Source organism: Podarcis filfolensis, assembly GCF_964270895.1.
Source record: "Podarcis filfolensis genome assembly, chromosome: 14".
Taxonomy (NCBI): domain Eukaryota; kingdom Metazoa; phylum Chordata; class Lepidosauria; order Squamata; family Lacertidae; genus Podarcis; species Podarcis filfolensis.
Genome location: NC_139616.1, coordinates 11,232,739 through 11,256,735, shown reverse-complemented (window position 1 = coordinate 11,256,735; position 23,997 = coordinate 11,232,739). Strand labels below are relative to the sequence as shown.

Below are 23,997 nucleotides of genomic sequence, written 5' to 3'. Positions count from 1 at the left end.
TGGGCTACCTTTCCAGGTTGGCAAGCCCCATCTGCCCCTCGCTTCCCTCTACAGCATGTGCAGAAACCGTCTTCTTGACTGTTGGATCCACTATTGGTCTTGCCCGCTCAATTCACCAGAGCCTGCCTTCACATGCAAGCAAAGTCCCTAACTGAAAGGTTTTGAGATACACCGGCTACTCTCACCTGGTTTAGCCAGCCAGCCAAAGCCATTTCCCAGGATGTGGCCTCTGTCACATGCTTACAGCTTCTAGGAGTCACAGGTGAGAGCTGAGTGCAGGGTGGGGACCGAAGGTGGATAAATTACCCCCAAAAGGAGTATGGCATCTCCCCCACCAGAGGTACTACCTCTTCCCTAACACCCAAGACAGTAGTCATGCAGAAAAAGAAGTTTCTTTTTAGATGTAGTTATAAAGAACTGTGGGGTGTCATGGAAAAGGAAAATACTCTGCTTGCTGCTCTAGAAAGCATTTTGCATCCTCCCTCCACAAAGGTCCATTGTCAATTTCGACAAGACTTACCTCATTTTAAATGGCATAAAAAAGAACTTTGTTAATTCATTCAAAAGCCTACACAGGGTGAAGAATGTTTAGCGTCCAACCTAGAGATCATTGTCACAAACAACAGTGCCAGTTATTCCGATTTCATTATACAAAGTTCCAGGAATTCTTTTGGCATGAAAGAAGTCTTCACTGAATCAAGTTTCATTATAAAAATAAAGAAATAAAATATTTCGCATTATTTAACCGCTTTGATGCTGACCTTACGAGACACATTCGCATTCTCGTTGTGGCATAGTGGTTTGAATGCAAAAGAGTTTGTACTGATAAGTAAATGCAGAACTTCTACAAAGGGAATGCAAGACCAACAATTGCCCTGGGCCACCAAACAATTTTTCTACAGCTGCCGTGCTGCCTATTTTTAGAAAAGTTTGTCTCGGCTGCTACCGCTGTGTGTGGATCCCGGGAATGATTGCTGCAGTATAGCAGCGGTGAAGGGTTTTTCTACAAATATTTGCGCAAGAGCAGTGAAATAATAGGAGGCTGTACATGGAGATGATCTGAAGCCTGAATCCAAACCAGTTTGGGCTGAAGCAGCCAAATCAGATTGAGATAGAATGCCCAACCAGAGTGATTCGGGGCAGACAAAAGTGGGGTGGTCAGGGAGGGAGGGGGTGGAGAAGGAGAGGCAGGCAGCGCCCGCAAGTTCTGCTTCCCCAGCAGAGAACTCCCTGCCAGAGCGGCACTTGGCAGGACTGAATTCTCCGTTCACCAGCTGGTGAGCACAAGATTCAATCCTGTTCCCTGCAGTGCAGCCATGGGTGGGGAGAGGAAACACAGCATCTCCCTCTTCCTCCTCCCGTCTCCTGACTGCATGCTTAGTTAAATCCTAATTTAGCATTAGGGTCAGACCCCAAATCTATTCAGGGCCTTGGTGCAGGTCAGGACGGTCCCAGATTGGCCTGCATTGGGGTCAGTCCAAAGTGCAGGATCATGCCCTGGATCACATCAGATGTGTGCATTCCGAGCATGCACAGTGCTCAGTATAAGGTAAAGGTAAAGGACCCCTCTCCTGCCAACCTAGCAGTTCGAAAGCATGTCAAAGTACAAGTTGATAAATAGGTACCGCTCAGGTGGGAAGGTAAATGGCGTTTCCGTGCGTTGCTCTGGTTCGCCAGAAGCAGCTTACTCATGCTGGCCACATGACTCGGAAGCTGTACACCAGCTCCCTCGGCCAATAAAGCGAGATGAGCGCCACAACCCCAGAGTTGGTCACGACTGGACCTAATGGTCAGGGGTCCCTTTACCTTTATGCCACTTTTGGGGCATGGGTGGCTCTGTGGGTTAAACCACAGAGCTGCAGGGATTCGAACCGCCGACCTTCCGATCAGCAAGCCCAAGAGGCTCAGTGGTTTAGACCACAGCACCACCCGTGTCCCACTACTGTATAAACAACAACAACAATCGAGAATCTAGTGCAGGCCCTTTGTACTTTTCCATCTGGCCCTTGTGATCCCTCCCCAGGCCACACAAACAGCAGCCCTACTTCATGTCCTTGTGTGTTTCCCCCAGTTATGCATTATGCACATTAGGGCTGGCAGTTATGTTTTGTCTGCCTGACACATGCAAAAGATAGGAGTGCTCTTCTGGACAGATTATGAGCTAGTTTAAAGAGTTTTAAGCTTCCATTGCTCTGTGGTTTGTTGTCAAATGCTCATTGAACACTGGAAGTCCGTTCTTAACCTGAAACTGTTCTTAACCCAAGGTACCACTTTAGCTAATGGGGCCTCCCGCTTGCCACCGCACCGCCACCACGTGATTTCTGTTCTCATCCTGAAGCAAAGTTCTTAACCCGAGGTACTATTTCTGGCTTAGCAGAGTCTGTAACCTGAAGTGTCTGTAACGTGAAGCATCTGTAACCTGAGGTACCACACTATCATGTTGGGATGCTACTCTCCATTCCATTTCCCCTTCACAGGGCAAGGAAACGCCCCATGTAATGATAGCACATCTTCCAGGCTATATAACCAGACAGGGAGCGATGGCCAGGATTGCTACATTCAAGTTTGCAATTGCCACGTGAATCCTAAGTCTCATTTCACCTTCATCTTCACATTGTGATGCCTAGCATCAAAGTTTTTGCCTAACTAACAGCGTATCGTTGCTCTTCGCCAAACTATCTCTTGTAGCTCCCTCACCCATTCGTCAAGCCACTGAGCATTCAAACAGGTTAATTTCTTTTCAGTTGGATTCCTTTTTTAATCCACCGCCAGTGGATTTTGGGGCAGGGGCTTAAGTACATCCTGCTAGAGAGGTTAATTTACAAAATTCTCTTTGGGGTTGCATAGCCCCCTGACCTGCCACCTCCTCATACACAAAAATCTCTTAGCAACCCATCTCTTAGCAACAAGGAGTACCTTTAGTTTAAAAAAAAAGGAGAGACAGGAAAAGATGCTACAAAAAGAGTGATCACCAGGAAATCTTTTCTGATCTTTTGAAAGACCACACACATCATTTAACTATTGCACCTGACTTCCAGAGCAGAACCTAGAAAACGGAAGTGAGAAAACAGCCAGGTAACTTTATTAAACTTTTCTATTTTAACATGTGTTATAGTGGGATGAAAAACTAATATGAAAAAGTATTGGAGTTTTGATTGTGGGTTATTTATTGAGTTGCCTTCATCTCAATGTATCTGGGGGTGGGTGTTTTTTTTTACGGGGGGAGATACCTTTTCCCCCTGCCTGAACAACTGTAGTTATTGTAACTCAGTGAAGATCAGAATTTCCCTCCAAACTTGCTTTGGGCTTAAATCTTCTTGAGCTGAGAGAAGCAGCAAAAGAAGGCTATTTCTGTAACTTTTAATGGTGTGGCATGCTAGAGCAACAGGGTGACTGCTTCCCAAGGCAAACTTGCTTCTCTACTTCATTACTTTTTCCATTATTTCCATCACCCAAAAGGAAGAAGCTTTTCTTTGTTGATCGTGTTGAAATTTGGGTTGGTTTTTGTTACTCCAAATTAGACAGGGGGGGTGAGAGGTTCAGCTTCTGCAAGGAGAACTTAATTGACCAAGCTGATAAATTTAAAAGACCTTCATGCAAAAGAATTACCTGTAGCTGAACTGGAGGGATGAATGATTTGGTGACTCTCCACTGATGACATTGGCAAGACCTACAAGCCTATTTTTAATTTGATATTCTTTTTTAACACTTTGAGTCAGCTTACTGGAAAAGAGAAATTCCTCAGTCAGCCCCTTAAATGAAATTTGCTCTTCCCTTTTTGTTGTTTTAAAAAGAAGTTTGTTTTGTTGTTCCGAAATGTATGTTCTCTCTCCTTGTTTTCATATGTTTCCATGGGTTTCACACCCTAGATATTCATTTAAATACCAAGGGGCGAACCCAAAGGTTATTCTTTTAAAAGAAATAATTCTGTCAGGGGCTACCATGCCTGATAGCTCCCTAGAATGTTGCAAAAAAAATTGCATTCAATCCCTGAGTTGCTTTGCATTCTGTTGATACTGTTCTATGTTGATTTGGGGAAGGAAGGAGAGGTGTTGATGATCATCTGTTTTGAACAAAGAAAAAGAAGTTTTCGGATATAGTGACAGAACCCAGATTCAGATGGGGGAGAGAGAGAGCACTTTGTGGATTATTAAATGCCTTGGCAATATTTTTTGCTATTTGGAAAACCAGCCATGTACATGAGATATAAACTCTGTTGTATTGTTAATGTGTTCTTCTCCACTTCTCCGACCAGCGATGTAGTCTAGAGAGGTAGCACTTCCCAGGGTTTCTTCTAAGGTGGACTTAAGGTAGCTCTGCAATCTGTAAGTTTTATTTACAAGTATAAAAGTGAGCCTAACTGGAGGGAGACACTTCCTAAGAAGCAGCAAATCAACAGACCCACAATAACTCCCTAGAGGGCAGGTAGGGATGGGGGGCAAAATCAATTCAGATGGCATTTAACAGCAAACCTACTATACATCACTCACATTTTCGAAAACAATACACAAATCGAAATGCAGCCACTCTTCAGAAGTCACACTTCTCCGAATTTTGCAATGCAGTTCTCCAGCCAAGGAATGCATACAAGAATGTGTATACTGGGGGCTGTGTGCCCAAAAATGCATATATTTGTGAAAATAACATTTAAAAATGCATTTTATTAGGAAACCTTGGTTTGCCAAAAGAAGAAAAGCTTCATTTTTTTGTTGTTGCCCCTGAACTACCCAAAGTTGCCCCATTTCCCCTTTCCACCCAAATTCCTTCCCTCCTTATTTTTCCTGGCTTTCAGAAGTGTTTATCTTCTTATGTACTTTCAAAGAGTAATTTATTTCATAAACATAATTTAAACAAAACCTTCTTTTCTGGTTGCATGGCTTGGGGAATAGACTGCTCAGCTGCATTAGGACAAACTGGTAGGCTTCTATACCAAGTGTGTCTGTATAGCACACTAAAGTCAGAAAGGAATTACTTTCCCTCGGTTTCCAGGACAGCAAATGCATGGGTCTGCTGTAGTTAAAAAAAAAAGTGCATTGAATTTTGAGATTAATCCCAGAAATCCCAGTGAGGCTCATTTCTGCATAGGATTTTGAATTCTAATTTCAGATAGTCACAGAGAACAGGGACTAGCAGGTGGCCATTATAACAGACTAGTTCATCCAGGACACTGTTGTTTCTGCCCATCATTAGCTCTTGCCCTGCACACCAGCACCATGCAGCCCTCGACAGGTAAGCTCTGAAGGTTGCCCACCCCTACCCCAGAGAGAGAGAGAGATTTACATATACAGTGAAGGGGGAAAGTATTTGATCCTCTGCTAACTTTGCCCATTTGCCCTCTGACAAAGAAATGACCAGTCCATATTTTTAATGGTAGGTTTATTATAGCTGTGAGAGACAGAATAACAACAGGAAAAACCCCAGAAACCCAGAAGACAAAAGTCAGAGATTGATGTGCATTATAATGAGTGAAAGAAGTATTTGATCTTAATCTCATCAAAAATCTGTGGAGGGAGCTGAAGGTTCAAGTAGCTACACATCAGCCTCAAAATCTTACTGACTTGGAGACGATCTGCAAAGAGGAGTGGGACAAAATACCTCCTGAGATGTGTGCAACCTACAAAAAACATCTGACTCTGTAATTGCCAACAAGGCTTCTGCCACCAAGTACTAAGTCATCTTTTGTAAATTATGGACTGGTCATTTCTTCGTCAGAGGGCAAACAGGCAAAGTTAGCAGGGGATCAAATACTTTCCCCCTCACTGTAAACAGTTTATCAATCCCAGCATCCTCTCACTCTCTCAAACTTCCTTCCGTTTGCGAGAAAGGAGATTCCAACCAAACAGGAAGAATTTTTTGATGGTTAGAGCTGTTTGAGAGTCTACCTGGGAAGCAGACTCTCAATGAAGTGGACTCTCCTTCTTTGAAGGTTTTTTAATGGGTTGAATTAATCTTTGTCAAGGATTTTTTATTTTTTTTTTAGCTGTGATTCCTTCATTGCAGGGGGTTGGACTAGACGGCTGTTGGGGGGGTGGGGTCCATTCCAACTCTACAGTTCTGTGATCCTGTAGTTGCTTCCAGTTGAACTGTTGGTTGTTCATCCCTCTGGATCTGTTTGCTGGGAGAGCACAGTGGTACCTCTTGTTGTGAACGGGATCCATTCTGGAGGCCTGTTCGCAACATGAAAAGCCCGCAACCCGAAGCACCGTATCTGCGCAGGTGCGCAGCGCGATTTGGCACTTGTGTGCATGCGCGAGCGGCAAAACATGGAAGTAACCCTTTCCTGTACTTCTGGGTCGCCACGGGACGCAACCTGAAAAATCGTAACGTGAAGCAAACGTAACATGATGTATGACTGTAGATGGCATTGGTTAATGACTGAGCATTCATTCTGATTTCTTTGTAGGGAGGTGAGACATTGCAACAAGCAACAGTTATTCTACACACTTCAGTGCATTTATCCATCCTTAATGCAAAAACTCTGATTTTTTTGGTGTGTGGGGGGGAGGAGTGAGTTTGTTGCACAAGACACCCCAAATCAGCTGGATTTGCAGTATGGGATGAAATCTAGTTCTCTCTCTCTCCCTCTCTCTCTCTCTCTCTCTCTCTCACACACACACACACACCTGGCTTGCCCCCTCCCTCAAGCTTGAGGGACCTCACTTTCTCCATATGGCTCTCATATTCCATCAACCAGCATGTACCACGAAACCCTTCTGCTTCTGATTTGGCAGAAGTGGTATTAACACCTTTTGAATCAATCTGGTCAAGTTCCATGCTACCTAAAGGAAGATCTTTCAACCCAGCCTTTCTAGAGTCATCTGAAGGCTCTTTTCTGTCATCTGGCAAGCTGATTTGATGAGCTGGCAAGTTTGAGCCACAGGCTCCATCTACAAAACTGGGATGAACTGAAGGGGTTTCCTGAATTTCACTTGCCTTCTCATAAGCTGTTGTAACAAAAGTAGTATCAGCCTTCTCTTTTTCCTCGCTTTCCTCATCCATTTTAGTTTCATCAGTTTTCCTCAGTTTTATTGTTTGCCTTTTCATCTGAAAGCATTTCAGAAGTGAATTTATTAACCATGGTCTCATTCCCTTCATTTTTAGTTAGGGAACTGGTCCCTGGTAAGTGAGAAAAATTCCCTGATTTTGGGGGGTTAACAGATGGTGACACATTTGAACGTTTGGCTAGTGCGCTCTACCGCAGACTTTGTACTGGTTCTTGTGTCATTAGACGTGGAGATTTTCTTGGCGATTTGACTGACGTTCCATCCATTTGGTCCCTCAAATTCCTAATCAGGCAAGTAAAGAAACTGAAAGTGTGACAAAAGTTGTGCTACCCTTCGTTGTGATGGAGTAGGCTTGGAAGCATCTGCCTTTACAGAAACTATTAAAATACAAAATTACAGACTAGTTAAAAATCAGTGAGTTTCTTTGGTACCCTTTCCAACTCTGTATTTTTATGATTCCATGTAGATTTCCTCCATGCACCGAAGGTTAGGCTAGAAGACTTCTGAAGTTCCTCCCAGCTCTCTGATTCCATGATTAACCAGTCATTTTGGGACAGTGAGATAGAGCATATTTGGGAGGGTGACTTAGAGCAGAGAAAGCAGAGAGTTAGCCAGCCTTTTTCTCCATGCAGCATTCCAACATAGGAAAGGACCATTCAATTCTATGGGAAATGTAGCTTGAGCCTCGGCGAAATTTAATAAAATATTTCATTCTCTCCCCCACCCCCACCAAGCACCTTTGAAAACTTAAGTGTATTTTTATTTTGCTTCCCTAACTTTTAAGGCAGCTCTTGGAAGCAACAGAATGGGATTTTGCAAAATAATGTTACAGTGTGCAAAGGGAGGGTCACACAGAACAGATTTTCTCCCTCTCAAAAAACCCCACAATAAACAGAGATGCAGGGTACCAATTGCTCCATTTGATGGCTATTTTGAGCTGATGTCCCCACTGTTCTCCTTCAAAAAGCTGTTGAATGGAGGGCGAAAGGTGCAATGTGAAATTACCATCTATTCTGGAAGCTACTTTTGATGATTGCTGTTTTTGGTCTTCTTTTTCTGAAAAGTAACAAAGCTGGCATTGTAGGATGTGCTTTGGGAGAGGAGAGGTGGAAATGTATCACAGTGGAATTAACGACTCAAGACAGAACATCCTGCAAATCCTCATTTTGTACCATTCTCCTTTAAAAGGGAAGCAATTACCCCTATATTATCCTAGGTATCTGAGCGGCATGTTGTGTCCCTCACTTAACAGCTCTGTGTTCTGTAAATAATAGCCACTTAAGCTATTGTGATTGTTGGCTGCTACTTGGAAATTTATACTCCACCCCTTTCCCTTCCTGTCTGTAGCCCAGCTACATGTCCTTAGGACGCAGTCCTATTATTTTAATTTAAAAATGTTTCTCAACTGGACCTTCAACAAAAGATTCCAGGCCAATATACAGAAGTATGAATGAAGACTGCCTTAGTAGATATGTTGTTGTTGTTGTTGTTTGGTCGTTTAGTCGTGTCTGACTCTTCGTGACCCCAGGGACCAGAGCACGCCAGGCACTCCTGTCTTCCACTGCCTCCCGCAGTTTGGTCAAACTCATGCTGGTAGCTTTGAGAACACTGTCCAACCATCTCGTCCTCTGTCGTCCCCTTCACCTTGTGCCCTCAATCTTTCCCAACATCAGGGTCTTTTCCAGGGAGTCTTCTCTTGAGGTGGCCAAAGTATTGGAGCCTCAGCTTCACGATCTGTCCTTCCAGTGAGCACTCAGGGCTGATTTCCTTCAGAATGGAGAGGTTTGATCTTCTTGCAGTCCATGGGACTCTCAAGAGTCTCCTCAAGCACCAAAATTCAAAAGCATCAATTCTTCAGTGATCAGCCTTCTTTATGGTCCAGCTCTCAGTTCCATACATAAGAGTCTCCTCAAGCACCAAAATTCAAAAGCATCAATTCTTCAGTGATCAGCCTTCTTTATGGTCCAGCTCTCAGTTCCATACATCACTACTGGGAAAACCATAGCTTTTACTATACGGACCTTTGCTGGCAAGGTGATTGGCAGAACTGGCACTGCTACAAGTACCACAGAAATACCTGTTTCAAATTTGTAATAACTTGATCGTTTTGTGTGGCAGCATCTTTGGAACTCCCTGCCTATTGATATCACTGTACACTTTTCAGTACCTGCTATATATATACACACACATATTTATATTTTCTTTAGACAAGCCTGCCCAGATGTTAAGAAAGTTGCCGCGAGTTTTAATCTGTTTTTAGAGTAATGTTAGGATAGCTCAGTTGGTTAGAGGGTGGTGCTGATAATGCCAAGGTTGCAGGTTCGATTCCCATTCGGGGCAGCTGCGTATATTCCTTCATTGCAGGGGGCTAGATGATCTTCAGGGTCCCTTCACAGTTCTGTGATTCCATTTCGAAAGCCTTACTTCATTGTTGCTAATTTTTCTTATTGATAATTTTGTTGCTTTCTCTCTTCTTCTTTTTTGGAAACCGTTTTGAGGGTTTCCAGCCCCCGCCCCCTTTCTTCTTTTTACAGTCAAGCAGGGTATAAATTGTATTGAATAAATAAATAATAAATAAAAGTTTGGAAACCGTAGCAGCCAGAGCAGTGGGGGCTAGAGAAAGGGGAGAAGTTTGATTCAGCAGACCTAGACCCACTTTTTTTCCTTCCTGTTTTCCCTCTCCGTCAAACTTTCCCTTTCGTTTTTTGGCCGCTCCTTGGGTTAGCTAGATTAGGTTCGGTCTGAACTATTTTAACTCCCATTCAAATGGGACGGGGTGTGTGTGGAGCATCACTCTTGTGACTTCAGGTTATTGCAAATAACCTCAAAAATATCAGCAGGGAAAAACTATTCCCCATGGGGACACACGACAGCTCTGTCCAAGGTACAGCTAGACTTGTTGACTGAACTTTGCTGAGAGTGTTTTGAAAGGAAATATAGTAAAAAGCCACACTTTTTTTTTACTCTAATTGAACGTATGACTCAGTCCAATATTTTGTCCAGTGTGCTGAATGAAATAGGAGCAGGAGTACAATGGTTCCTAAGAGAGTGACAGGGACCTTAATCTCAGGGTGGTTGCTGCTGTTTGTTGCTGCAACATGATCATTCCGTAAGACTGTGTCTGCAAACTGCACCTTCTGACTCCTCTGCTGAGGCAGGAAGAAAAAGTAACAGCTGCAAGAAAATAAGTCAAAGAGAAAGATCGGGAGGGAGGAAAGAGGGGAGGAATAATAATAATAATAATAATAATAATAATAATAATAATAATTTATTATTTATAGTCCACCCATCTGGCTGGGTTTCCCCAGCCACTCTGGACAGCTCCCAGGTAAAGGTAAAGGTACCCCTGCCCGTACGGGCCAGTCGTGTCCGACTCTAGGGTTGTGCGCCCATCTCACTTAAGAGGCCGGGGGCCAGCGCTCTCCGGAGACACTTCCGGGTCACGTGGCCAGCGTGACGAAGCTGCTCTGGCGAGCCAGCACCAGCGCAGCACACGGAAACGCCGTTTACTGTGCTTTTACTGTGAACCTAGCAGTTCGAAAGCACTCCTAAGTGCAAGTAGATAAATAGGTACCGCTTTATAGCGGGAAGGACAGCTCCCAACAGAATAATAAAAACACGATAAAACATCAAACATTTAAAACTTCCCTAAACAGGGCTGCTTTCAGATGTCTTCCAGAAGTCAGGTAGTTGTTTATTTCCTTGGCATCTGAAGGGAGGGCGTTCCACAGGGCAGGCGCCACCACAGAGAAGGCCCTCTGCCTGGTTCCCTGTAACTTCGCTTCTCACAGTGAGGGAACTGCCAGAAGGCCCTCAGAGCTGGACCTCGGAGTCCGGGCTGAACGATGGGGGTGGAGATGCCCCTTCAGGTATACTGGACCGAGGCTGTTTAGGGGTGGCGCTGTGGTGTAAACCACTCAGCCTTGGGCTTGCCAATTGGAAGGTCGGCGGTTCGAATCCCCATGACGGGGTGAGCTCCCGTTGTTTGGTCCCTGCTCCTGCCAACCTAGCAGTTTGAAAGCACATCAAAGTGCAACTAGATAAATAGGTACCTCTCAGGCAGGAAGGTAAACGGCGTTTCTGTGGGCTGCTCTGGTTTCACCAGAAGCAGCTTAGTCATGATGGCCACATGACCCGGAAAAACTGTCAGCGGACAAACGTCGGCTCCCTCGGCCAGTAAAGCGAGATGAGCACCGCAACCCCAGAGTCGTTCACAACTGGACTTAACTGTCAGGGGACCTTTACCTTTTTTTTTTTACCAACACTTTGAATTGTGCTCAGAAACGTACTGGGAGCCAATGTAGGTCTTTCAGGACCAGTGTTATATGGTCTCGGTGGCCACTCCCAGTCACCAGTCTAGCTGCCGCATTCTGGATTAGTTGCAGTTTCCGGGTCACCTTCAAAGGTAGCCCAATGTAGAGAGCAGGGAGGAACCAAAGCTCTGTACACACCATACATCTAAAACCATTTCCCCACTCAGAAAAAGAATCCTGGAAATTGTACTTTACTCCCTGAACTACAATTCCCAGCACCCTTGACAAACTACAGTTCCCAGGTAACTTTGGGAGAAGTGGGAACCAAGGAAGCTGCCTTATACAGAGTCAGACCATTGGTCCATCTGTCTCAGTACTGTCTACACAGACTAGCGGTGCCTTTCCATTGTTTTAGGCTGGCATCTCGCCCAGTAGGAGTGCCAACTTGACTCCGCAACCATGGGTGCCCAAAGCCATGGGTGCCATGTAGCGTGCATAGCCCCGCCACCAAAATCTGTGGGAATCCGGCCCCTTCATGGGGAAATTTGTGGGTGCTCAGGCACCCAGGGCCCCAGAGACTTGTCACCTATGTCTCCCAGTCAGCAGCATAGCTATCAACTTACAGATTTGAAAATAAGGGACCAGCAGCCTCGAAAATAAGGGATCAGCAGCCAAAATAAGGGATTTTCAGAGCACAGGTATGTTCGACTTCTGAGCCCCTCCGAGCCAAAGGCAGAAAGCCCAGCCAGCAGCCAAACAAAGCCTCAAGCGGTGGTTCCCACAGCGCAGCAACCCAGCAAAGGTGATGCAGCAAGGAAAACCACCGTCACCTCTCCGCTGGGAAGCGCTGAGCAAAGGGTTTTTCCCAAGCAGTCAGAGACTGTGCCTCTGTGCAGCCAACCACTTCTCCACCCTTTTCATGCCTCTTCTGGTTCTGAGAAACAAGCCGGAGGGGAGCTTCTCACCACCCTGTGACTCTTCCCCACCCTGACACATCTCTGGCTTTTGGCCTTCCTCCTCCCACTCACCAGCTTCAACTTCAACCAGGCAGAGAGCCTTCTCAGTAGTGGCGCCTGCCCTGTGGAACACCCTCCCACCAGATGTCAAAGAGAAAAATAACTACCAAACTTTTAGAAGACATCTGAAGGCAGCCCTGTTTAGGGAAGCCTTTAATGTTTACTAGGTTATTGTATTTTAGTGTTTTGTTGGAAGCCGCCCAGAGTGGCTGGGGGGACCCAGCCAGATGGGTGGAGTATAAATAATATATATTTTTATTTATTTATTATTATTATTATTATTATTATTATTATTATTATTATTATTAATGTCTCTGATTCTGGACATCTCTCTTCCACGACTTTCCCAGCTCACTAACCCCTTCAGCTTCTGACCCCTCTTCTTCCCAGTCTTCTCCCTCTGACCACCCATGGTTGTCCCACCACGACTTCTGCTTGGCTCCTGATCCCCTTTTGAAGAAGCCCCACCCACCTGAAAAACACCCACCTCTCACTGTTTTGATGGGTAAAACATTCACTTTTTCCTCATTCCATGGCTGTGAGCCATTGCCTTTATTGGTTGGCTCAGGTGGCCTGTCAGTACTTCGCAGAGCGCACATGCCTGATCTGGCAGTGATACTTTTGCTCTTTTTTTGACATTTGTGGGTATCCTAGCAATGCCTGCTCTCCTGCTGTGTTTTGTGGTGCTGGCGTCGTCATCACACTCCACTGCTCTGGGGCACCTTTGGCCCTCCAGATGTTGCTGAACTACAACTCCCAATAAACACACAAGACGTAATTGGCTGTAAAAAGGACCCCTGACCATTAAGTCCAGTCGTGGCCGACTCTGGAGTTGTGGCGCTCATCTTGCTTTATTGGCTGAGGGAGCCGGCGTACAGCTTCCAGGTCATGTGGCCAGCATGACTAAGCCGCTTCTGGCGAACCAGAGCAGTGCACAGAAACGCCATTTACCTTCCCGCCGGAGCGGTACCTATTTATCTACTTGCACTTTGATGTGCTTTTGAACTGCTAGGTTGGCAGGAGCAGGGACCGAGCGAAGGGAGCTCACCCCATTGCGGGGATTCGAACAGCTGACCTTCTGATCAGCAAGTCCTAGGCTCTGTGGTTTAACCCATAGAGCCACCCGCGTCCCTTTTTTATTTTTGAATAAATGAGGTATACTATTCATTGTATCAAATTGTAGATTTCAACGGAAGTTTCATCAAGTTCAACGAAAAAAGCAGAAGACCCAGTAGATCAGTTCATTCTCTAGTCAGTTCATACATAAGGTCCATACATGTATAAGTGTCTATTCACCTGTCCATAGAGTCCAATAATACACATGAAGGGTTGTTACAGCCTTGTTTCACCTTCCTAGGCTTCATCAGTAGAACAGACTGATAACAATCACTTATTACTGCAACCACTACTATGCTATAAGATCCAATATCCTGTAATCTTACATATGAGCCTGTTCTATTGATGAAGCTTAGGATGGCGAAACAAGGCTAATATTCCGGAAAAACCTTGTCTTAGACTCTGTGAAAGGATTCTGTGGAACTGTAACAACCCTTCATGTGGATTATTGGACTCTATGAACAGACAGGTGGAACTGATCTACTGGGTCTTCCGCTTTTTTCGTTGAACTTTATGAAACTTCCGTTGAAATCTACAGTTTGATACAATGAATAGTATACCTTGTTTATTCAAAAGTACAGCCAGTTACGTCTTCTGTGTTTATTGAGTATGTTTTACGTAACCATAGGTTTGTTGTTGTTGTTGAACTACAACTCCCATCAGCCCTAGCCATTGACCAAGCTTGCTGGAGCTGATGAGCATTGGAGGGCAGCAACATCTGGAGGGCCACCCCTGCTCTAGAGCAACAAAAAACTACCGTATTTTTCGCTCTATAGGACGCACCAGACGATAAGACGCACCTAGTTTGGGGGGGGGGTGAAACAAGGGGGAAAAATTCTGAATCCCAGAAGCCAGAACAGCAAGAGGGATCTGGCTTCTGGGATAGCCTCTTGCTGTTCTGGCTTCTGGGATAGCTGCTCAAGCCTCTCCCGGGCAGCGGGATGAAGGCTCCCCCTGCCTGGGAGAGGCTGCGCATGGGTAAGCTGCCCTCTGTCCCTTCCCCCATCTCCCGCAAGAACCGTGCGCTCTTTAAAGGGAGCTTTTCTGGGAGGTGGGGGAAGTGACAGAGCCCCCCACATCCCACAAGAGCCACACAAAGCCTCCGTAGGGCAGCGCGGAGCCTTCCTCCCGCTGCCCTACGGAGGCTTCGCGGGGGGCTATCCAAAAGCCAGAATAGCTAGAGGGCTATTGGCCTTTGGACTTCTTGCTATCTTGCTATCTAACCTTCACAATCACCCTGGCCTTTCTGATTTCAATGGGATTTACTTCGTATGATATTTCAGATTGCGGCCACAGTGCAGCTGCTGATTTTAGGGCAATTATTGTTGTGGCTACACTGGTATCTCTCACAGTCAGAACATCAAGTTTGCAGGAACCATTTGCAAAGTGGTCAGCTGTTACAGTTTCAGAAGTTGCACAGCTATAGAAGTAGCACAGCACCATTGCTGGAAGCTTAACGGTTCATTGCCGCTGCTATTCTTTTACTACCACTGGTACATGTGCTGAAGTGCACTGTGTACGAACATTAATGCTTCTAGCCAATGGCTTTCACAAGAAACTTGTGGCGCGATTGCCTTGCTTTAGCTAAGCAGATCGGAGGCAGGTCAGTGCCCAGATTGGACAACCCATCTCCCTGGTCTGCTGCACTGAGTTGCTTGGTGGTGGTGAGAAATCTTGGGCATAAATGTACTATGGGACACGTGTGGCACTGTGGTCTAAACCACTGAGCCTCTTGGGCTTGCCGATTAGAAGGTCGGCAGTTTGAATCCCTGTGGCGGAGTGAGCTTCCATTGCTCTGTCCCAATTCCTGCCAACATAGCAGTTCAAAACCATGCCAGTGCAAGTAGATAAATAGGTACCGCTGCGGCGGGAAGGTAAACGGCACTTCCACGCGCTCTGGTTTCCATCACGGTGTCCCGTTGTGCCAGAAGTGGTTTCGTCATGCTGGCCACATGACCCAGAAAGCTGTCTGTGGACAAACGCCAGCTCCCTCAGCCTGAAAGCGAGATGAGCACCGCAATCCCATAGTCACCTTTGACTGGACTTAACTGTCCAGGAGTCCTTTACCTTTTCTTTTTTATATAAATGTACTAAAGAAGTCTTTAAAGATGCCTGCTTCTTGGGAGAAAAGCAATGACAAACCTAGACAGCATCTTAAAAAGCAGAGACATCACCTTGCCAACAAAGGTCTGTATAGTTAAAGCTATGGTTTTCCCAGTAGTGATGTATGGAAGTGAGAGCTGGACCATAAAGAAGGCTGATCGCTGAAGAATTGATGCTTTTGAATTATGGTGCTGGAGGAGACTCTTGAGAGTCCCATGGACTGCAAGAAGACCAAACCTATCCATTCTGAAGGAAATCAGCCCTGAGTGCTCACTGGAAGGACAGATCCTGAAGCTGAGGCTCCAATACTTTGGCCACCTCCTGAGAAGACTCCCTGGAAAAGACCCTGATGTTGGGAAAGATGGAGGGCACAAGGAGAAGGGGATGACAGAGGACAAGATGGTTGGACAGTGTTCTCGAAGCTACCAGCGTGAGTTTGACCACACTGTGGGAGGCAGTGGAAGACAGGAGTGCCTGGCGTGCTCTAGTCCATGGGGTCACAAAGAGTCGGACACGACTAAACGACTAAACAACAACAAGAACTAAAGAAGTGGTACATTTTTAAAAAAATGTGATGGGCAAACCAACAGGGAAGTCTAAATACTTGTGGGCAGGTGTCCTCATCTTTGGAGAACCCATAAAATGTGTCTTTTCAAAGAAGTACGGCTCCAATGAATGCCATGGCAAAATTGCATTTGGTATGTGTGTGTTGTTGCTGTTGTTGTTTTTTCCATCAACTACATTAAAAAGAGATTGCATTCAAAAAATATTAAGGGACAAGGGGGGAGGATAATGCTCTCAATGGCTACTAGCCACAACAGCTATGCTCTTTAGCGCAAATATCTCCCAACACATTTTTCACAATGCCATTTTGACTAGTGGATCCATTTTTGCAAGCTATTTTCCCTTAACAAATGTTTGCATCTTATTTCCACTGGTTTATTCGTATTTGTGCAGATTATCCCTAATAAATACATTTTAAACAATTTTTATATTCCCATTAAGCATGAATTTTCATTAAACTATGCACACTTGCAAGCTTGTACAAGGCAAATCGAGGAAAGTATCTGCCAGCATAATATTGTGATCACTCTGCTCCTATGCATTTAGAGATTTATTTTATCGCATGGATCCTGTGCCTCATATATTGCCCCACTTTCAATGAGTCCCCATGTGCCCTCTTGACACTGGAGCCTGAGAGACCAGGGATATAGAGAACCTTGCCCACTATTTATGAACAAGAAGAACAGAAACCATTTTTGTAAATGTGTTTCGGTTGGGGAACTACATCACAAAAGTCAGATCCTTGCAAAAGATGGCTGTGTATCAGTTCTTCAGTTGCTTCAGGAAGTGTGAATTGGGTAGGTACACCTTTAAATGTGAACCAAGTCAAAATTCTCCCCCGTCTCAACCCAAGATCCATGGCACAGCCCAAATACACAGCTTACAGGTAGCAACTGAATGTTTCTTTCATTCTGGAAGCAATAAGAGGTCGGTTTCAGTATCTAATAGGAGCCGGGGGGTTTCAGTCAATAGTTATTTGCCTGTCACCGTTCAGATTTAAGTAAATTAATAGACCACAGATACAGAGATTGTCGGTCTTCGTATTCTGTCATTGAAAATGTAGAACACTGTGTCCTGGAATGTGATTTGCGCAGAGACTTAAGGGATAAATGGATTCTCCCTATATCTGAAAACTTTCTGCAATTCTTACTCAGCAAAATCTCATCTGGCCCGGATTCAAGGACAATGAAAATCTCTGAATTGCTGCCTCATCTTAGACAGCAAAGGAAGACAGAGATTAAGAAAAATGTGCTTTAACACACAGGAAGGATGTTATAGGGCATTGGTTCCCAATTGGTAGTTTACAGAGTAACCCACCCAGGTAAGGTAAAGGTCCCCTGGACAGTTAAGTCCAGTCAAAGGCAACTATGGGGTTGTGGCACTCATCTCGCTTTCAGGACGAGGGAGTTGGCATTTGTCCACATACAGCTTTCTGGGTCATGTGGCCAGCATGACTAAACCGCTTCTGGCACAACAGGACACTGTGATGGAAACCAGAGCGCACAGAAACTCTGTTTACCTTCCCACTGCAGCGGTACCTATCTATCTGCTTGCTCTGGTGTGCTTTCGAACTGCTAGGTTGGCAGGAGCTGCGGCAGAGCAACAGGAGCTCTCACCCCGTCGTGGGGATTCGAATCGCCAACCTTCCAATCAGCAAGACCAAGAGGCTCAGTGCTTTAGACCACAGCGGGGTCCATGGCACCATGCACATAACAAAAACTACCACAGAGATATAAAGAAAATCAAAAGCAGCAAGTCCATAGTGTAGCTTTTACAAAACAGGGAGTCCACAGTAGTTAGATAATTAGGAACCATTGCCATAGCGCATTGGCTAAAAATAATATCAGTAAATTCTTCTGTTCAAATTGCACCTCAACCACCAACTTGCTAGATGCGGCTTTGGCAAAGTAAATTACATGGGGCCCCAGAGTATTGACATCAGCTTCTGTGAAGGGGGCACCATTTGAGGCTAGCTGCGATGGCCCACGCTTGAAACATTACTGATCTACTTTGCAGCCTTGGCATAAGGATGAGAGCCAGTGTGGTTCAGTGGTTAGAGCAGGAGTGGGTGGTCTGTCGCCTCCCAATGATTGTTGGACTCCAACTTCCATCTGCCCCAGCCAACATGACCAACGGCTGGAGGTGATGAGAACTGTAGTCCACCTGTGAGTATCAGACTAAACACAAGGAGACACGGGTTCAAATTCAAGTCACAGTCTCTCAGCCCTACTTACACGCTATGTTAATTGCATTGCTTGCAACCCTGTCAATGGGTTTTAAAATGCAATCTTGGACATTGCAGGGGGGGGGCAATTTCCATTAGGAGCATAGCTTCCAAATCATAATCCTGATGGAAATCACCCTCCCCACACTTGCTTTGCAATTTGCAAGGGTGGCCGGAGGGAACAATCCATAGATAAAAGGAGATTTCATTTTACTGAAGATATGCACACATATAACACATATCTAGCTGAAGAGAGTCAGTTCAGAGATAAGGTCACGATAGCTACTACTACTAATAATAAATAAATAAAAATTATTTATACCCCGTCCTTCCCGGTTCAGAAAAACCAGGCTGAGGGCGGCTAACAACAAAATTAAAACTCTTAATTGATGCAACAAAAACAGCATAAAAGACAATATAAAATGTAAATAACGATAAATGCAAAATTCAAAAATCAGTTTAGGGGGGAAATCCATCCAATAAACATTAGATGATCACCAGGGCTAGCTGGCTAAAGCAGTCCTATTTGGGCCGGTGAAGAGACCAGGGGGGAATTAGCTGTGGGATCCTAGAGTGGGTAATCTTCATAAAAAGGGGAGGGGGAGGGAAGGAAGGGGAATAAAAGATCAGGCTAAGTTCAAATTGAAAGCAAGGCAGAATAGCTCTGTCTTACAGGCCCTGCAGAAGGAGGTTAAATCCTGCAGGGCCCTGGTCTCATGGGACAAAGCATTCCACCAGGTCGGAGCCATCACTGAGAAGGCCCTGGCCCTGGTGGAGGATAATCTGACTTCCTTAGGGCCTGGGACCTCTAAACTATGATTATTCATGGACCTTAAGGTCCTCTGCAGCGCATACCAGGAGAGGCGGTTCGGTAAATACGAGGGCCCTAAGCCACAAAGGGCTTTAAAGGTCAAAACCAACACCTTAAACCTGACCCAATACTCCACTGGGAGCCAGTGCAACTGGTAAAGCACTAGAATATGGAATAATGGACTCCAGGTGATGTTCTTCTGCCAGCCAGCTACTAGAGGATGCAATGCAAGCTGCAAAATCAGCCCCTTTTTTTGCAGCTCATATGGCCACATGGTAGGCACGATTCTGTGCTCTAGCCAGCGCTCAACTGGCTTCCGAGCAAAGGTGTATTTAGGCTGCCATGCACCTATGCAAGGAGCTGTATTGGCACCCACCCACATCCCTTGGACCCTTGGCAAGGAGATGTATCGGCACCTCCAAAACCAGGAAAGACCATGGACCAGAAGTGCAAAAAGTTTGCTTTCGGTTGCCTGTGACCAGTGTGGTGTAGTGGTTAAGAGTGGTAGACTCGTAATCTGGTGAACCAGGTTCACTTCCCTGCTCCTCCACATGCAGCTGCTGGGTGACCTTGGGCCAGTCACACTTGTTTGAAGTCTCTCAGCCTTGCTCACCTCACAGAGTGTTTGTTGTGGGGGAGGAAGGGAAAGGAGAATGTTAACCGCTTTGAGACTCCTTTGGGTAGTGATAAAGCGGGATATCAAATCCAAACTCTTCTTCTTCTTCTTTCACTCTCCACCAGTGACTTCCTCAGTAGTCATTGGGGTCAGGTCTGCTCTGCTCCACCTCCCAATTGCCTCCTTCTCCTCCTCCATCGGTCCATCTGCCTGCCTGCCGCCCTACTTTCCTCCCTCCCTCTGCACACTGCTTTCCCTTCTGCCTCCTCCATCTCTTCCTTTTCCTTCCTCCTGCAACTCTCACCTACACTCTCCGTCTTTCTTCCCTCCAAGCCCCACTGAATGCTCCACTCACACTTCTAATAGCACCACTGACCGACTGGGTAGGGGCCCCACAGGGCTGTTGCAATGGCCCATGCCAGGGACCAGACTCCTTTGCTGAGATGCCCAGAGGAGCCTGCGCACCTCGCCCGGCCACCCAAAGCAGTGGAGGAGCAGCCTAGGGAATGCACAGATGGGCCAACAGGCTCCTAGCCACTCTGAGGCAGAAGAAGAAGAAGAAGAAGAAGAAGAAGAAGAAGAAGAAGAAGAAGAAGAAGAAGAAGAAGAAGAAGAAGAAGAATAGGAAGAGGAGGAGGAGTTTGGATTTGATATCCCGCTTTATCAGTACCCGAAGGAGTCTCAAAGCGGCTAACATTCTCCTTTCCCTTCCTCCCCCACAACAAACACTCTGTGAGGTGAGTGGGGCTGAGAGACTTTAAAGAAGTATGACGAGCCCAAGGTCACCCAGCAGCTGCATGTGGAGGAGCGGAGATGTGAACCCGGTTCCCCAGATTACGAGACTACCGCTCTTAACCACTACACCACACAGGCAGAGTGCCAATGGGCTCCTAGCCACTCTGAGGCAGAGTGCAGAGATGCAATTTTTGTGCTTCCCTGGTCCTGTACCCTTGGTGGGGGCCGACCTGGTCAGCCCCTAGGTACACCTCTGCTTCTGAGTGAGACGCACACCACTTAGATGTAGTAATATAAGTAGTAATAATACTAATAATCATAATCATAATATATAAAAAATTATACCCCGCCCATCTGGCTGTGTTTCCCCAGCCACTCAGGGAGGCTCCCAATAGAATATTAAAAACACGATAAATACAGTGGTACCTCGGGTTAAGTACTTAATTCGTTCTGGAGGTCCGTTCTTAACCTGAAACTGTTCTTAACCTGATGCACCACTTTAGCTAATGGGGCCTCCTGCTGCTGCCGCGCCACCGCTGCATAATTTCTGTTCTCATCCTGAAGCAAAGTTCTTAACCTGAGGTAATATTTCTGGGTAGTGGAGTCTGTACCCTGAAGCGTATGTAACCTGAAGCGTATGTAACCTGAGGTACCACTGTACATCAAACATTAAAAACTTCCCTAAACAGGGCTGCCTTCAGATGTCTTCTAAAAGTTTGGTAGTTATTTTTCTCTTTGACATCTGGTGGGAGGGTGTTCCACAGGGCGGGTGCCACTACTGAGAAGGCCCTCTGCCTGGTTCCCTGTAACTTCTCTTCTCACAGTGAGGGAACCGCCAGAAGGCCCTCGGAGCTGGACCTCAGTGTCTGGGCTGAACAATGGGGGTGGAGATGCTCCTTCAGGTATACTGGGCCGAGACCGTTGAGGGCTTTAAAGGTCAGCACCAACACTTTGAATTGCACTCGGAAACGTACTGGGAGCCAGTGCAGATCTCTCAGGACTGGTGTTATGTGGTCCTGGTGGCCACTCCCAGTCACCAGTCTAGCTGCTGCATTCTGGATTAATTGTAGTTTCCGGGTCACCTTCAAAGGTAGCCCCATGTAGAGCACATTGCAGTAGTCCAAGTGGGAAATCATGCATCATTTGATCAGGCATGTTTCATAACCCAGAGCTACTCAGAATACTAAGGGGCTGCTCAAGCTCCAAAATGCCATAGAGGGCATTCAGGCGAGATTGTGTCAACCGCTCACTTAATCTTACCGTTCCATACCGAGACAAAGGCTTCAACCAGATTGCCAACCTTCTCCACTGGAAATTCCCACAGAGCATTTAGGAACACATCAGGTTCCATTAGTCTCTGAGGGTGGGCCATCCCAAATGTCCCCTCCCCTTTACAGGGGGCAATTGCTCCTGTCTGTCTAAACTTAACCAGACAATCGTCAGTCCATCCCAGGAAAGGATGAAACATGCTTCTTTCCTGTTGTTGCAACAATGCGGCGGGAAATTGTGATGTGTTTTTTCTGGCCCAGGAACAATTCTTGTTAACCAAAAGTCTGTCACTGGTTTCATGCCAGATGTATCTCAACAAAATATTAAAGTCGTCTGTCCTTATCTACTGTTCTGTTTAAATTGCTTTATCTTACAGCAAACATTCAAAACATCAAACCATATGAAATATAAAGGTAAAGGGACCCCTGACCATTAGGTCCAGTCGTGACCGACTCTGGGGTTGCGGCACTCATCTCGCTTTATTGGCCAAGGGAGCCGGCGTACAGCTTCCGGGTCATGTGGCCAGCATGACCAAGCCGCATCTGGTGAACCAGAGCAGCACACGGAAACGCCGTTTACCTTCCCGCCAGAGCGGTACTGTCAGAGCTGCCCGAGGTCCCAGCTCACAAAGGACCAACGCTGCTTCGTTGTTAAATACAAAAGTCTTTATTGAAGTTCAGTTTCACTTCCACAGCCGCAGCGCGCAGCCCTACGTCTCAGGCTTTAGACCGCTGATGCTCCGTCTGAATCTCCTCCCCCCCATACACCAGTTTAAGACTCTCGTCTTACTCCACCTCTTCCTCTGCTCTTTCCTCCTCTGGGTCCGCCTGCCCGTCGGGGTCTCGCCCTTTCTAGACTCTTCTGACGCTGATTCCCCTGAGCCTTCTCCCTCCCTCCGGCGGGCTTTAGTAGCTGGTTCCCCATCCGGGTCTCCTGCTGTCCCCCGCGCCTGCACAACTTTCCTCCTGACCGTTTCACTGCTGCTGTCACTGCTTCCCCCTTCGGGGGGGGCTAGCTGCAACTGACCTCCCCTCCATTCCCCCACTCTCCGATGGAGGCGTGGTCAGCCCTGACTCATCTCCTCTCCCCGCTGGAGGAGACGCTGGTCCTGACACATGTGACTCTTCCCCCCCACTACGCTCTGGTGGGGAAACTGGTCCTGATCCCCCGCTGCTGCTTTGGGGTTCCCCTCTGGCTCCTTGTTTCTGGTGCGTCCCCCCTGGGACCCCCCTTGCCCTGACCATCGGCACCCCCTTCTGGGAATCTTCTGATTCGCTGGAGAAGCTCATGGAATCTCTCGGGTCACTGTCATACTCCCCTACGCTGCCTTCGGATTCCTCCCCCTCGCTCTCCATTTCCTCTCTCCCCTGTGCTCCTGCTCCCGAGCCCCTGACAGGTACCTATTTATTTACTTGCACTTTGATGTGCTTTCAAACTGCTAGGTTGGCAGGAGCAGGGACTGAGCAATGGGAGCTCACCCCATTGTGGGAATTTGAACCACCAACCTTCTGATCAGCAAGCCCCAGGCTCTGTGGTTTAACCCACAGCGCCACCAACATCCCTTATATGAAATATAGAGCATGTCAAACACAGGGTAATTTCAATCATTACCTAACAAAAACAAATGCCCAATCTCGGTTTAAGTACACAAATGCAAAGCAAAACGAGAGTTAACTGACAATAAAGTTTCTGGTACAGTGGTACCTCCGGTTACATACGCTTCAGGTTACATACGCTTCAGGTTACAGACTCCACTAACCCAGAAATAGTACCTCAGGTTAAGAACTTTGCCCCAGGATGAGAACAGAAATTGTGTGCCGGCTGCCCGGCAGCAGTGGGAGGCCCCATTAGCTAAAGTGGTGCTTCAGGTTAAGAACTGTTTCAGGTTAAGAACGGACCTCCGGAACGAATTAAGTACTTAACCCGTGGTACCACTGTACTGGTCTTCTTGGTCTGCAAGGATCCTGGCTTAAATACAGTTCAGAAAGTAGGGGTCCTCTTGCCAATCTAGGTGGAATAGAACAGGGTCTCATATCCTTACTCCAGAGGAAGCTGTCCACAGCAAAAGGCTAATGGTGGGACTGGCAATGAGGGTCAGTCTCTTCCCACATACCCTCCAACACTCCACAGATGAAAATAGGGACATTTTTCAGTCCCCTGCTACTGGCTCTCCTTGGCCTCCCAATTTTTGTCCCCAACCCCCCATGCAGAATATTTCCTATGAGAAGAAGGGTGAGTGCCACCGGCGCCACCCGAATGGGACACAGTACACATGCCATGCCCTAT

The 23,997-nt window shown here is 46.4% G+C and overlaps 1 protein-coding gene across 1 annotated transcript in view; it reads left to right on the top strand.

Moving 5' to 3' along the window:
• Nucleotides 1-2,700: 2,700 nt before the first annotated feature.
• The window catches only part of CYP19A1 (cytochrome P450 family 19 subfamily A member 1), a 41,750-nt gene continuing 20,453 nt past the window's right edge, over nucleotides 2,701-23,997 (top strand). Inside the window, exon 1 of the mRNA XM_083586727.1 lies at nucleotides 2,701-3,075. The gene's annotated coding sequence lies outside the window, so the exon portion shown is untranslated. The remainder of the gene's footprint in view (nucleotides 3,076-23,997) is intronic.